Below are 14,461 nucleotides of genomic sequence, written 5' to 3'. Positions count from 1 at the left end.
TAGCATTATGTGCATTTGCAGAATCAATTAAATTCTGGAGCTAACGATTTAGCCAAGTCTTGAAGTTTATATGATGGTTGATTCGGGTGTACTTTCTTGAAAAATTTCACTGTGTCGGAGAAACCAACGACACTTTTTTACATATCAGGCAGACCATGTCTGGTAAAGCAGGACACTAAGATACGCGCATCAAATTGTGCATTATGTGCCACAATTAAGGGGGATGGGAAGCTTTTTATAACCTATCCATAAACGACATTCTCTTGAATATATTTATAGACGAAAGTTTTGCATAGAAATAAAACCAAATAGTATAGATATTGTCTGAATATACATGTATATCTATATAATTTAATTTTTTTTATACCTCTCTGAACACAAAATCTCGGCTTGTATAGCAGAATTACAAGATTGTTCTGCTATGTCCTCTATGATATGGCCGACCTCCCTCTCTCGTTCTTTTAGTGTATTGTAATAAATCGTAGGGAGATTGAGTTCTGCCAATATATCATTGACCTGTTGTTCACCTATACCAGCGTTAATCATAACTATAATTAAAAAAAAGAAACTTAATTGAATTTCAATTTTCCAACCTCATTTTTAGTTTCTGCAAATGAACTGCTCTGGGGCTGAACTGAAGCCTGCAGGGGTTCTAGGGCAAGGCCCAGGTGGGGGTCCGGGGGCTGACAGACTTTTAGAAATAAGAAATATTTTCATTTCTTTTAGGATAACGAACATATAAGTTTAACATACAAAAAATTAAAACGGGATTGGGGTGGGGGGTCTGGTTCCTCCTTTGGCATGTACGTTTTTAGAACTCGTGGCCAATCGTATAAAGAACAATAGAATCAAAGCCCAACTAGTATTAAAAAAGAATCAAACTCCTTCACAATCCTTCATAATCCATTGAGAAATTTTGTAAAGATTTTATAAGTAGGTTGTCATTATGTTTGTCTTTCAGCTAAGACACGTGTGGCCTCCGACTAAATCAAGTACTTTAGAGGCGGATCTAGAAATGTCAGCTCAAGAGGGTGCAACTCTTGCCTTGAACCCAATTCTTTCCACATCTGCGCTTTAAAATAAAACCTAAGGCGAATCCCTTTTCGATATCAGGAATAAAAGGGTTGGGGATATAGATGATAATATACTGAAGTGAACTTCATGTTTTCTTTGTGTGTGTGTGTGGGGGGGGGGGGGGGGGATTCGTCGATTGTTTCACGTAGTTAAAAACAATCTCACTTAAAAACTATATTGATGAAGGTATCTCTTGATGAAAATCATTATATGATTAATCGCATCAGCAATAGTGCTGCTATTATAAATATCAAATTTCCAAACACATGTACATGTATTTACAGATTCTGACGTGCATTTCAACACGATACTGAATAGTATGTGTAAAACTGATTTTGAGATGTATTCTTATGATTAATATGTATATTACTAGTATCTTATAATAGCATGAAATGAAATTGGGGGCATGTGTCTGACACAGCGGCGCTGAATCTGTCTTTGTATTATATCAACATCATGGAATCTAAGAGGAGGTCACATGTAGATATCTGTAAAATTAGCTGTGATCCAAATATCGCCAACACACGATTTCTGGGAAGGGGGGGGGGTAATTAGGGTGTTTTCGTTATTATTTTGGGAATTTTTAACAATTTTAAAGTGAAATTAACTTGAATCAAGTAACATACTAGTAAAACACAAACCTGCTGCTAGTTTGGTGTTGATGTTAAAACAACGGGCTGGTCCATTTGTATTGTGACGCTTTCCCGTGGGCACCGAATTTGTATTGCTGCATTTCAGACAATTAATGTACAGTATATCCGGATGCCAGTCCATATTTTTTTTCACCGGTACACGAAGAAAGATGTAGAGGTTCTTTGCAAAAAACACACTCTTTCAAATCTTCCACTAGTAGATTCAGTTCAACAACTCGCCTCCCTGACTCCCATGAATTTACATCTGAGCAGGTTTTTAAACATCCGGGGGCTTCTTCCGTCATTTTTTCTGTGTGAGAATTAGTTTTAAATACCAAGTTCTTCAAACTCGCTATCATTTTCTCGGATGCAAACCTCCCCCTTATATTTCATTGCGAATATTTCATTCTCTGACAGTTTCATGATAGTGACGTAACTTTCTTTTTAATAAAATGACGTATTAATTTTTTAAATTCCGCCAAAATAAATCAAATGAGATTATATCTATGTACAAAGAATGCTGAGTAATATTGCATTACTTTGAAAATTAGGCCTAAATAAATTTAAACTTTTCATATTACAACTTTATGTAAACTTCTTAATTTAATTTAGTATTGATTAGTTATTGGTCAATCCTTTATTTTTATTACACATAAATAAATATTTTACAGACAATACAAGCTTTAATGTTTGTTTAATTTTATACTGCAGACAGGTGAAAATATTTTTTGCTTGTTTGTAGTTTGACTCTGCAAACATAGTAAGCTTTTTACGTCGAATCCTATTGTGACGTCAGCAAAGCCGCGATCTACCTTAATAGTATGAAATGAAGACACTGATTTCTTCAAGTCTCACTGTACACGCTCCTCTATGTGATAAGTATATCTTTTGGACCTCAGATGTCCCTTACCTCGGTTATATATGTATGTGCCCCCAGATGGTTTGACCTCGGACTGTTTAGAGAGTGTTTTGCCTTCAAATGTTTATGACCTTGTTTACCCATGATCTTTTCTGTCCTTGGGTTGATTTCTTCCTTCTGTGACCTTGTACTTGGTCGCAATATAGGTCAGGATCCTCTGTCATTGATTTTGACCTTGATTTATTTGGATGATTATCCCTCAGACTGTTTTGACCTTACACGGGGTTGGCCTCAGATGTTTGTTGCAAGTGCCCCAAGACTGTTTTGACCTCAAACGGGTTTGAACTCAGAGAGTTGTGACCTTGTATTTAATTTGACCTAGCACCCTTGATTTGACCTACTTTCTTGACCTTGACCTATATCAATGACGTCATTGCCCTCAGAGACTACAGACTATACCCCTCACTACTTGCAAATTTGGCCTTTGATCGGGACTTACGGCCTTTGAGCAGGGAGAGTTTCCTCTTGATCACTAAAAACACATCCAATCTTTTAATATTAATGAGCTCTTAACTAAGTAAAAATCCTGAGACTGAAAGTGAATACATACATATGGTTCGCTGATTATAAAAATTACTGCAATCAAAAAATTTTACATACATTTTCCTCAGCATATCAAATGTTATTGGCTCTTTGTTTTATACTGGCTTCGATAAAAAAAAGAACGTTTAGATCCCTCTAACATGTTAATCACAAATCGGTCATTAGTTGGGGACGGACACCCAGCAATTACATGCGCCCATTTGATTGTGTAATGTGTGCAATAAGTGAAATAACAGGAGCAGGAGATTTAGGTTGCTGTAATAAACAGGCTAAATAAATCGAAATGTGAAAAACCGATGAAGGAAAAAATTAATTTTCTTGAATTCTTTGTGAAATAGCCCATTTCTTGTACCTGAGGAAACTTCCACAATATTTTCGAGTTGTAGCATCCGCACGAGATGACTGATGTCAATGTCACTCTCATAAAATATGAAATGATTAAAAGTAAAACTATTACTGATATTGGTATTGATGAAAAATCACATGATCCTTCATGATTATAGTATATGGACCCAGGATACATTTATTTCATGATATGCTCTTATATAACCTATTTAGCTCACTTGAGCCGTCGGCTCAGGTAAGCTTTTCTGATCACATTTTGTCCGTCGTCCGTCCGTCCGTAAACTTTTCAAATTTTCGACTTCTTCTCAAGAACCACTGGACCAATTTTAACTAAACTTGGTACAAAGCATCCTTGGCTGAAGTGGGGTTAAAATGAAGGGCCAAGTCCCCTCCAAAGAGAGATAATCAAGAAAAACCAAAAATAGGGTGGGGTCTTAAAAAGTCTTCTCAAGAACCACTGGGCCAGAAAAGCTGAAACTTCTTCTGAAGGCTGCAGATATGCCTTCAACCAGTTCCGGAATTTTCCATACGAAATCCTTACTGAGAAGAGGTGCCAGTCGAAAGGCGAAATCAAGCAACATTGAAGTTTCAATATCTTACATGTACAGTAGATAAAAAGTTAAGAAACTTATTCCAAAGAATTAATATTACCTTTGCTTTCACATGTTAGGACAGCAGTTGCGGAAGTAGTAATCGTGGACAGTGACAGTGACACGGATGTAGAGGAAGCTCACAGTACAGCAAGTACAGGAAGTCCTCCTATAATGATAAATTATCTAATTTTTTTAAAGTCAATTCTTTGTACAATACTAAATACTAATTAAATATAAAACAATGTTTAATACTTTTCATACTTTAGATAGACACAAGGCTTCTTCAAGAACTGGAAAGGGTTCAACAAAAGAAGCATCAGTCAAGTCCGGGAAAGCACCTGCAAAAGAAGGTATTTATAAACACTTTACAATTATTCTGTACCCTTAATTACCACCTGTAGTAAAAATTAAATATTTCTTAACTTTGCTGCACATTCTTAAGACACATACATGTAAATAAAATGTACAAAGCAGTAAAGAGTATTTTTTCAATGATTTTTAACTTCTTACATGTTAGATGGAGGCAAAGTTACTTTAACAGCAGAAGGTGTCAAGAATGTGGCAACGTCTATAAGGGCACCTACAAAGAAAGGTATTTATTTGTATAAAATAAGAATAACATTTTTAAATTGCAGTAATATCTTTCAAAAGTTTCAGGAAATATTACTCAATGGGAAATAACTCTTGCTAAATTTTTGTGCTTAGAAAACTGTATATTGAAATGATAATTATTGAAAGCAGTGAATTTTAGTTTCAATACTCAGTTATAAAACATAAATGAAAATAAAAAAAGTTAACTTTTGTAATATTGACACGATATTCCTATTTCTTGTGCTATTAATCTTATTATTTTTTTAAATTCAAAGATAACGTACCAACAACCCGCCATAGGACTGATAAAGTTTGCCATCCTCCGAATTTCCGTGAGAAGGATCCAGCCATTCCCAAAAGAAAGAGAAAAGTCTCCAATCCATACTTCCGGAATGCTTTTGTCTGGTCAGATGACGACGACTTTGTCCTGTAATGTCTGGGGATTTTGGCAACACGATGTTTTTGTTGTTGGACAATGCCGTGCATGTGAAAATGACATGAGATTGATTTAATTCATCTTAAATTACATTAAATATAATTTAAAAGTTATATTGATTTAATATTTTTTCATAAAACATTATCAATAAAGAATATTTACTTGGATGGTAGAGGATTTAAAACAATGGATGTATTTCACGTCCTTCCTCTTCAATGCATCGCCGGAAAAGGCTGCTCTCTTGATGAACAGTGTAAACGATCTTTTCATTGGCTATTTAATCTTTACACAACCAATCATATCAACGCTATGAAGTTATAATGGTATTGCGTAAATACTAAAAACAAGAAAGTTCCAAGAAGTGGATTTTCTGTAGATCGAGGATTTTAATTTGACAGAATCTTCGGGAAAAAACATATTCCTTACCTCAGCATGTCCCGATTCAGTGTTGTATACGATGTAAATAAAAATAAGTTAATGCAATCTGTTTTCGGCACTTACATATTGCACTCTTTGCTAGCTTTACAGTGTAGTACAGTTTGTCAAAACTTAGCTATACTCCTGTTTTTGTTTAAACTTTGGATTTATGATACAAATATTATAAAAGTAAAATAAGATTATTATTTACTGTGTCTCTTGAAGGGTAAAGGAGATCATTATAAATGGTCTCCTAAAACCCCATTAAGCTTTAAACGGTAACATATGATAAATAAATTGCGGGGGTGTTGTTAGAAACAACCTCTGAAATTCTTGAAAGTTAATGAAGAGAAGAGTGTTGTCTTCATTAAATTAAGTATTGGTTAACAGGAATTTAGAACGCACACACGCCTCTACATGTATGAACATTTTAAAGTTACCATGTAATACAAGTTGTCGTTCCTGCAACGCTCCCTCAAACACTTTTATACAACAGTGGCGGATCCAGAAATTTCAGAACGGAAAGGGAGCGCACCAGAATTTTTCCTTTTATAAAAAAAAATCCATGCTGTATAAACACAACATAATTATTTCGCAGGGTGTCACTTTTTACCAACTTACCTGGAAATATGTCTTAGGTCATTCCTTGTTAATTTACTACATAAATTTTAATAACTCTGAAACTCCTATCCAAATGCTGCTGGATTCTGAAAAAAAAGCCGTACATATTTTTGTGTTTTTGGATATATACATGTGTATGTATTTTTTGCATAAATATTTGGTTTACACTTCTTTAAAATCAATTATCCATATACATATGTACTGCAGTCCTAAAAACAGCCTATTTCACCTCAAAACTACATCTGAGATGAACTTCTCCATGGTTGATACCTAATACGTAAAAACTTCACTATAAAAAAAAAATCATGAATTACTACAAAAGAAAACAAATGAAGATATGCAAGTTAAAAAGTTATTTTATTAACTATTTCTTAATCTTATCTTTATACTGGCTCAGGTAAATGGTGTTGCATTTAAATAAATACAAATTTCAAAAGTTGCTGATTTATCAAAATAATTATACTTTGAAATAATTATTTGGGAACATTCGCTATTCCTTAGTCTAGTCCACAAACCTGGGACTTCTTTTTTCAAAACAATGAAAGGGCGGGGTGGGGGGGGGGGGGGGCAATGTGTTTACTGAAGAAATATATTGTAAATACAATAAAAAAGCTAAATCTTTAAAGTTAAATCTAATAAAATTGGCACTAACTATTCCTTTCTATTTTACACGTTTTTTTTATTGAATTTAATATGGCGTCTTACAACATTAAAGTTCGGTAAGAAACGCTTATAACAAAGTGCCAGGGATGAAGGATTTTGCTTTGTTATAACCGTTATCGTTATATCTGTTACGATTACAGTCATTGGGAATTAAAATCACTTTGCTGTAAGCGTCAATATTCATTATAAGCGCGTTCGCTATCAGCGTGCACTATGGATCACATGGCTGACACATGTTTATAACAAAGACAATGTCAGAAGATTTTGTTTCACATAAAAAATTAAATTTAGTTAAAAAAGGGGAAAAAAGTCCTTAAATTCATAGCACGTGTATACATGTATTTGAAATATATAATTCATGTACGTTGTATAATTTAAGTTTTAAATATAGTATCCAAGTAGTTCGATGAATTGCCTGTATGATAAATTCTTTACGTTTATACAGTTGACAATAAACACTTTTTCGTTCATTAATGTATGCAAGTACATATATGTAACGTACTTCAGTCACTGTTCAAAACATCGATTTTAAAAAGCCTAATCAGCTTTCCATAAACAATTTTCAAAAATCTAAACCAAAAACGTTAGGGGGAAACCCTACTATGGGGGAAAATCTGCTATGTTGTAGCTTTTCTCCCTAGGGGGAAACATAGGTAATCAGAGATTACAGAGCTCACCTCAACGTGTGTTGTCTTTAAGTAAGGCAAATTAAGTCACACAATTAACCAACAAAAAGTGTACATCCAAAAATGCAAAATTTATGCAAATTTGATACTTTGGAATAGACCTATATAAAAACTAAAAACTAGTTCTTCATCATGAAAATGTAATTAAAATCCAGCATCTGAAGCAAGATTGAGAGTTTTCATCCCTTGATGTATCATTTGTGCAACTGGTTTATATAAGCCTTATAGTTTCTTGGTGATAGACTTGCACCCATAACTTTTACGAGGTCTATTATCTGGAAAATGTATGTCCAATTCAGCATCTGAAGCAAGTCCATTAGTGTGCATCCTAAGATGTATCATCCATGTAAGTTTGGTCAACATAGGGCTTAAAGTTACTTGCAAATGAAACCTGTATAAAAAAATTAACCTTTCCACTAATCCAGAAAATGTAGGTCAGATTCAGCATCCGAAGCCAGCCTAGTAGAATGCACCCTTAGATGTACCATCCATGCAATTTAGTCGTTATAGGGTTCATAGTACTCTACCTTGGAAATGAAACCTGCACCAAAAATTTTAACCTGTTCACTCAACCGGAAAATGTAGGTCAGATTCAGCATCCGAAGCAGGTCTTGTAATATGCATCCTAAGATGTACCATCCATGCAAGTTTGGTCATTATATGTCTCATAGTAACTTGGAAAAGAAATCTGCACCAAAAACTTTAACCTGTTCACTCAACCGGAAAATGTAGGTCAGATTCAGCATCCGAAGCAAGTCTAGTAGATTACATCATAAGATGTACCATCCATGCAAGTTTGGTCATTATAGGGCTCAAAGTATCTTCAAAATGAAACCTTCACCAAAAATTTTAAACTGTTCACTCAACCCGAAAATGTAGGTCAGACTCAGCATCCGAAGCAGGGCTGGTAGTATGCATCCTAAGATGTATCATCCATGTAAGTTTGGTCATTATATGTCTCATAGTAACTTGGAAATGAAACCTGCACCAAAAACTTTAACCTGTTCACTCAACCGGAAAATGTAGGTCAGATTCAGCATCCGAAGCAAGTTTAGTAGAATACATCCTAAGATTTACCATCTATGCAAGTTTGGTCATTATAGGGCTCAAAGTATCTTCAAAATGAAACCATTACCAAAAACTTTAACCTGTTCACTCATCCGGAAAATGTAGGTCAGATTCAGCATCCGGAGCAAGGCTGGTAGTATGCATCCTAAGATGTATCATCCATGTAAGTTTGGTCAACATAGGGCTTATAGTTACTCAGAAATGAGACCTACACCAAAAACTGCACCAAAAATGTTAACCTGCACCAAAAACATTAACCTGTTTATTCCTTTGCTGAAATTGCAGCATCTGAAACTTTGACTGGTACAATGAAACACAATAGCAACATCTTCCATGCATGTCTAATCAATAAAGGACATAGAAGTACTTAAAAAGAAAACTGCTCCAAAAAACTTAACCTTAACCCGGGACGCCGACACCGACGCCGAGGGTATCACATAAGCTCCCCCCAACTTCATTGAGGTGAGCTAAAAACTACTATATAGCCAGTTTTCCGGGGGGATAAGCTACTATGGGGGAAAAACTACTATACAACACCGGCACCAATCAATGTAGCGACTGTCTATCAAATCCTTGAATGATCACACAGGTTTTTCCTTTTTCAGTTTTATATACATATGCAAACATATAAACAGTACAAAACAAACATACGTTAGACTGAAAGTAAGAAACATGCCACATTGGAAATGGTTACAACATACATATTATATTATCTCAAAATCCTATAAATCTGTGTCTACAACTGCACAAGCTCTTCTATTAAGTCTACCTTTTACCTTTCTTCTACAAGTGACTGATATCTATATCAATATACTTTAATTGAACGATCTGACTATCTCTGACTTCTGACAAACGTCTGCTACACTTCTGCTCAACTTATTTCCTATTATCTCAAAACTAGACAAAGATAAACAAACGGATAAAAACGGAAAGGGACTAAAAATACACTATATACTTTAACCTGATAAAAACGGACACATAAACAATTACACTTATGACATACAATAACAATATCAGAATAAAATAAAAATGAATAGCAAATTAAATTAATTTTTGTTCCCTTTTAGCCATAAATGCTTTGTGCCAAATTTGATTGAAATTGGTGCAGTGGTTGCAGAGAAGAAGCTGAAAATGTTCAAATGTTAACACACGATGGACGACAGACGACGCACGACGACGGACGAAAACGGATAGCAATAGGTCACCTGAGTTTACTCAAGTGACCTAAAAAATCATGTGTTTTCACTGTATATAATCAATAGAGCCCCGCCCTAACACAAGAACCCCTGACCCTGGGGTCATAAAATTCACAATTTTTTGTAGAAGCACTCTTGCTCATCATAACTATGTACTTATTTGGTTTATGTAATACCCAGGAGTAGAGAAGAAGATTTTCAAAGAATGCATTTTTACTGTATACTTATTTAGCCCCGCCCTAGCACTAGAACCCCTGACCCTGGGGCCATGAAATTCACAATTTTGGTAGAGGACTAAATGCTGATTACACTCATGCAAACAGTTTGCCTGCTTGATGTCCAGGAGTTAAGAAGAAGATTTTCAAAGATTGCACGAATTTTAGTGGTTTTGGCCCATCCCCCAGGGGGGCAGGGACAATGAAATTCACAATTTTTGTTCCCCTTCACCCATAGATGCTATATGCTAAATTGGTTGAAATTGGTTCAGTGGTTTCAGAGAAGCTGAAAATGTTCAAATGTTAACGCACCTCGAACGACGAGGGAGGAAAACAGATAGCAATAGGTCACCTGAGTTTAAGTTAAATACAATTATACAAAGATAATCATGTTTATAAAAATATTGACATTTAAATCTTATTGTAAAAATCTGTATCCTTCAGGTATTGTAAAATAGCGCTAGGAGTTACATTTGCAAAAAGATCATGCATCGTTTTTACAGCATTGAAAAGTTTATTTCGAACAGGTGTGAAATCAGAACATTCTAAAAGTATATGATTTAAGGTAATTCCACCCTCCTATGATGTCATAGGTTTTTGCAAACACTGTAATAAGTTTAAATTCATACCTTTTATAACAATATTTCTTGGAGGAATGCTTTACAATAGGTGTAATGTCAAATATCGTACAGTAAAAGAATTTAAAAATTGCATATGCCATTAATTTTTTTCTCTAATTCATAATTATCTCCCCTTGGAAAAGGGAGTGGCCTTTCATTTGAACAAACTTGAATCTCCTTGTCCAAAGGATACTTTGTATTAAGTTTAGTTGAAATTGGCCCAGTGGTTCTTGAGAAGAAGATGAAAATGTGAGCTCACTTAAGCCTTCGGCTGAGGTGAACTAAAACACAAAATCGCATGCGCCCTGGAAGGAATGTCGTACGCCGTAATATCCGGGAAAATGCCACAGTATACGAGATGGCAGTTTGAATGTTATTGTAATGGACAACCTGTATATTTTATTTCGAATTCCAATTTAGTCCGTAACTTTCGATTTCTGTATATTCCAAATTTATCCGAATGATACTTTACTATGATGTTTACCAAAAATGCACGAGCGCCATATTCAGTGTAAAGTTGTGTTCTACATGTTTTAACTGAAAGTTATTGAAAGTACCAGACATACATCACGGTAATTATCTATTGATTGTTTATTACATGCTGCCGGCTGTTTATATTTACTTGTTTCGCTTAATTGAAGTAGGAGTTTCTAATAATATCAATGTTTACAAAGTTAAATGTAAGGAGCGCTTTTCATGTCATGATTTATACGGATAAAAAGTTATATTATGTGTACATTTAGTATTGAGTAGTATTATTCATAATGTTTAAATTTATTTTGTAGTCAATCTATGTCAGACACATCGAAGGATTTCTATGTGAATATAAATAAAGGACATCGAATTGAACCTGTACTGTCTTTGGTACTAGAGTAGAGAACACATCATTGACGTGATTCCGTCGCTGAACGGTCCAGGTTATGAGCATAATGCCTGCTACAGAAGAAACAGAACCGGGAACACGATACAGAAAATTGACTGAAAAAGGGAGAGAATATAAACATGAACAGTACAACAAAATTTTCAGAACACTGAGGTTAACAAGTGGTGCGATTAGACAGCTTATTTCTGATAATGAATCTCCAGAAACAGTAAGAAAAAAGTATGCTTCTTGGCTTGAAGATTATGAACATTTTCTTGTGATATTTGATGAACTTGTATCTCAATTTACTGATAAGAATGAGAAAGAAGAATTGCTTAAGGCTCATTATGACTATGATGTGTTCCTCATGAACTTCAAGAAAGAAAGAGAAGAGTTCTTTTCCTACGGTCACCACTCACCAGAGTGTTAAGGAGGAATCACAAAAGTCCAAGTCTCACACATCTATAGCTTCAAGTATTTCGTCCAAACGTCTTGAAGAGGAACAAAGAGTAGCTGAGTTGAAAGCTCGCAAAGCAGCACTTTCCCATAAAAAGGAACTAGAGTTAGCAAAAATGAAATTAAAACTTGAAGAAGAAGAGTTGGATTTGCATACAAATATCGCTATTGCGAATGCTAAAACAGAAGTTCTTCAGAAATATGAAAGATATGAGGATGCTGATTTGCGTGATGTTGATTCTTACATAGATATTTTGAATCCTAGAACATTAGCGCCAAAACCAACGCCAAAAACACCTTTGTTTCATAGTGACTTTGCGTCAGTACCGTCCTTGTTTGAGAGGCCTTTGAATCCGAATGCAGAGACATTCACACCCAAGCGTGAAGAAATTCCTCCACTTGACCTTCATTGCCTTGATATCAAAACAAAACCACAGATATCTGAATCAGACGCTATACAGTGTGTCGTACTATATCTCCGAAAACCGGTAGCAGAAATAAGGAAATTTGGAGGAAATCCATTAGAGTACAGACGTTTCATCAGACAATTAAATACTAAAGTTGTAACGAATACTAAAGACAATGATGAAAGAATGAATTATCTGGAACAATTGACTTTCGGAGAAGCACACAGAGTAGTGTCTGGATTTAGTCATATGTCGGGAGAAAGAGCCTACACAGCAGCAATGAATCAACTTGAAGAGCGGTATGGAGACAATGAGGTAATCGCAACAGCATTCAAAAAGAAGGCGTTAGACTGGCCAGCAGTGAAGGATGCAAAGATGCTAGATGATTTCTCCTTGTTCTTGGTGGAGTGTCAGAATGCAGCTGAAAGCATCGATAGTGTTTCTGTATTAGACTATTCAGATAATATAAAGAGACAAAACTCCCTGTGTATATGCATGATAGGTGGAGAAATGTTGTGCTGAAAACTAAGGAAACCAAGAAAACAGTGAAGTTTAAAGACTTTGTTAGTTTTGTGAAAACAGAAGCTAAGAAATCGAAAGATCCCACATATGGTAACGCATCTATTGGTGGAAATTCCAAGAATCAGGATCGTAACCAGAAGAGAGCTGTCGCGTCTACTGATGTCACAAGTGAAGTACATGTACAAGACTTTAAAGTACGAGAACAGAAGTGTGAATTCTGTGAAAGTAGTACTCATGCACTGAATGACTGCAAGAAGTTTGTAACCAAAGGACTTCAAGATAGATACAACTTCCTGCGAAATAATGGACAGTGTTATGGATGTCTTAGGAAAGGCCATGTTACTAAAAAATGTAAAGCTAGACTTAAGTGTTCCATATGCAGCAGACGTCACCCTACGATCCTACATGACCCTACGAAATGTGTAGCAAAACCTACAGATGAAGAAAACATTAATCCTGCGTCAACGGATGTCAAAACTATATGCAAGATCTCTAAACCTCAGATCAGTGCCTTTAGTGATAAAGGGGCCGGAGAAACAACCTGTGCTATGGCGATTATTCCAGTGAGAGTAAAACTGAAAAATAAACCATATAGCATAGAAACTTATGCATTCTTTGACTCTGGCAGCAGTGTGTCATTTTGTACAGAAAACATAATGCATAGACTTGGAGCAAGTGGGAAGAAGAAACAAATCACCATAAAAACAATGGGGGATTCCCAGAAACTAAACACGTACGTCGTCAGTGGGTTGCAAGTATGTGGACTTTCGATGGAGCATATTATAACTCTACCAAATGTGTACACGAAAGAATGCATGCCCGTATCAAAGGAGCACATTCCAACACAGCAAGAACTAAAACAGTGGCCACATCTGTCAACGATTCAAACATCTGAAATTGATGCAGAAATTGGAATTATGATTGGGAATAATGTACCTGATGCTTACTCTCCATTCGAGGTAATTGCTGGGCCAAGCGGTTCTCCTCATGCAACAAGGACTAGACTAGGATGGATCGTATGGAATGTCATAAGGGAAAATGCATCAGATACATTTGACGTAAACAGAGTGGCTATAGAAGATGCTCAGGAAAGAGACAGAAACTTAGAAAAAATGGTGAAAGATTCCATAAACTATGACTTTCCAGAACGTCTTGAAGATGATGTGAAAGAAAACTCTTTAGAAGATAAGAGCTTCTTAACTCAAGTTTCAGAATCGATTCACATTCGAGATGGTCATTACTCGATTGGACTTCCGTTTAAGGATCCTTTGATTCAGTTACCCAACAATATCATGCAGGGATTTCAGAGACTTGAGAGTCTGAAGAAGAAAATGTTAAGGGATCCAAAGGTTAGAAATGACTATGTGACTTTTATGAACAAACTGTTTGAGAAGGGATATGCGGAACCTGTTCCCCAGAGTCAGTTACAAAGAGAGGACGGCAGAATATGGTACCTCCCACACCATGGAGTTTACAATGATAAAAAACCAGGGAAAATCAGAGTTGTGTTCGACTGCTCTGCAGTTTATATGGGGATTTCACCAAACAGCCAGTTACTCCAAGGACCCGACCTTACAAATAGTTTACTTGGTGTA

General features: G+C 35.6%; 1 pseudogene; it reads right to left on the bottom strand.

Moving 5' to 3' along the window:
- Nucleotides 1-351: 351 nt before the first annotated feature.
- Nucleotides 352-2,011, bottom strand: LOC134254528 (uncharacterized; annotated as a pseudogene).
- Nucleotides 2,012-14,461: the final 12,450 nt, after the last annotated feature.

Source organism: Saccostrea cucullata, unplaced genomic scaffold, assembly GCF_032062105.1.
Source record: "Saccostrea cucullata isolate Sc308-1 unplaced genomic scaffold, CSIRO_AGI_Scuc_v1 ctg5811, whole genome shotgun sequence".
NCBI lineage: Eukaryota > Metazoa > Mollusca > Bivalvia > Ostreida > Ostreidae > Saccostrea > Saccostrea cuccullata.
Note: the sequence above shows the minus strand (reverse complement) of the source record. Positions and strands in the feature narration are given on the sequence as shown.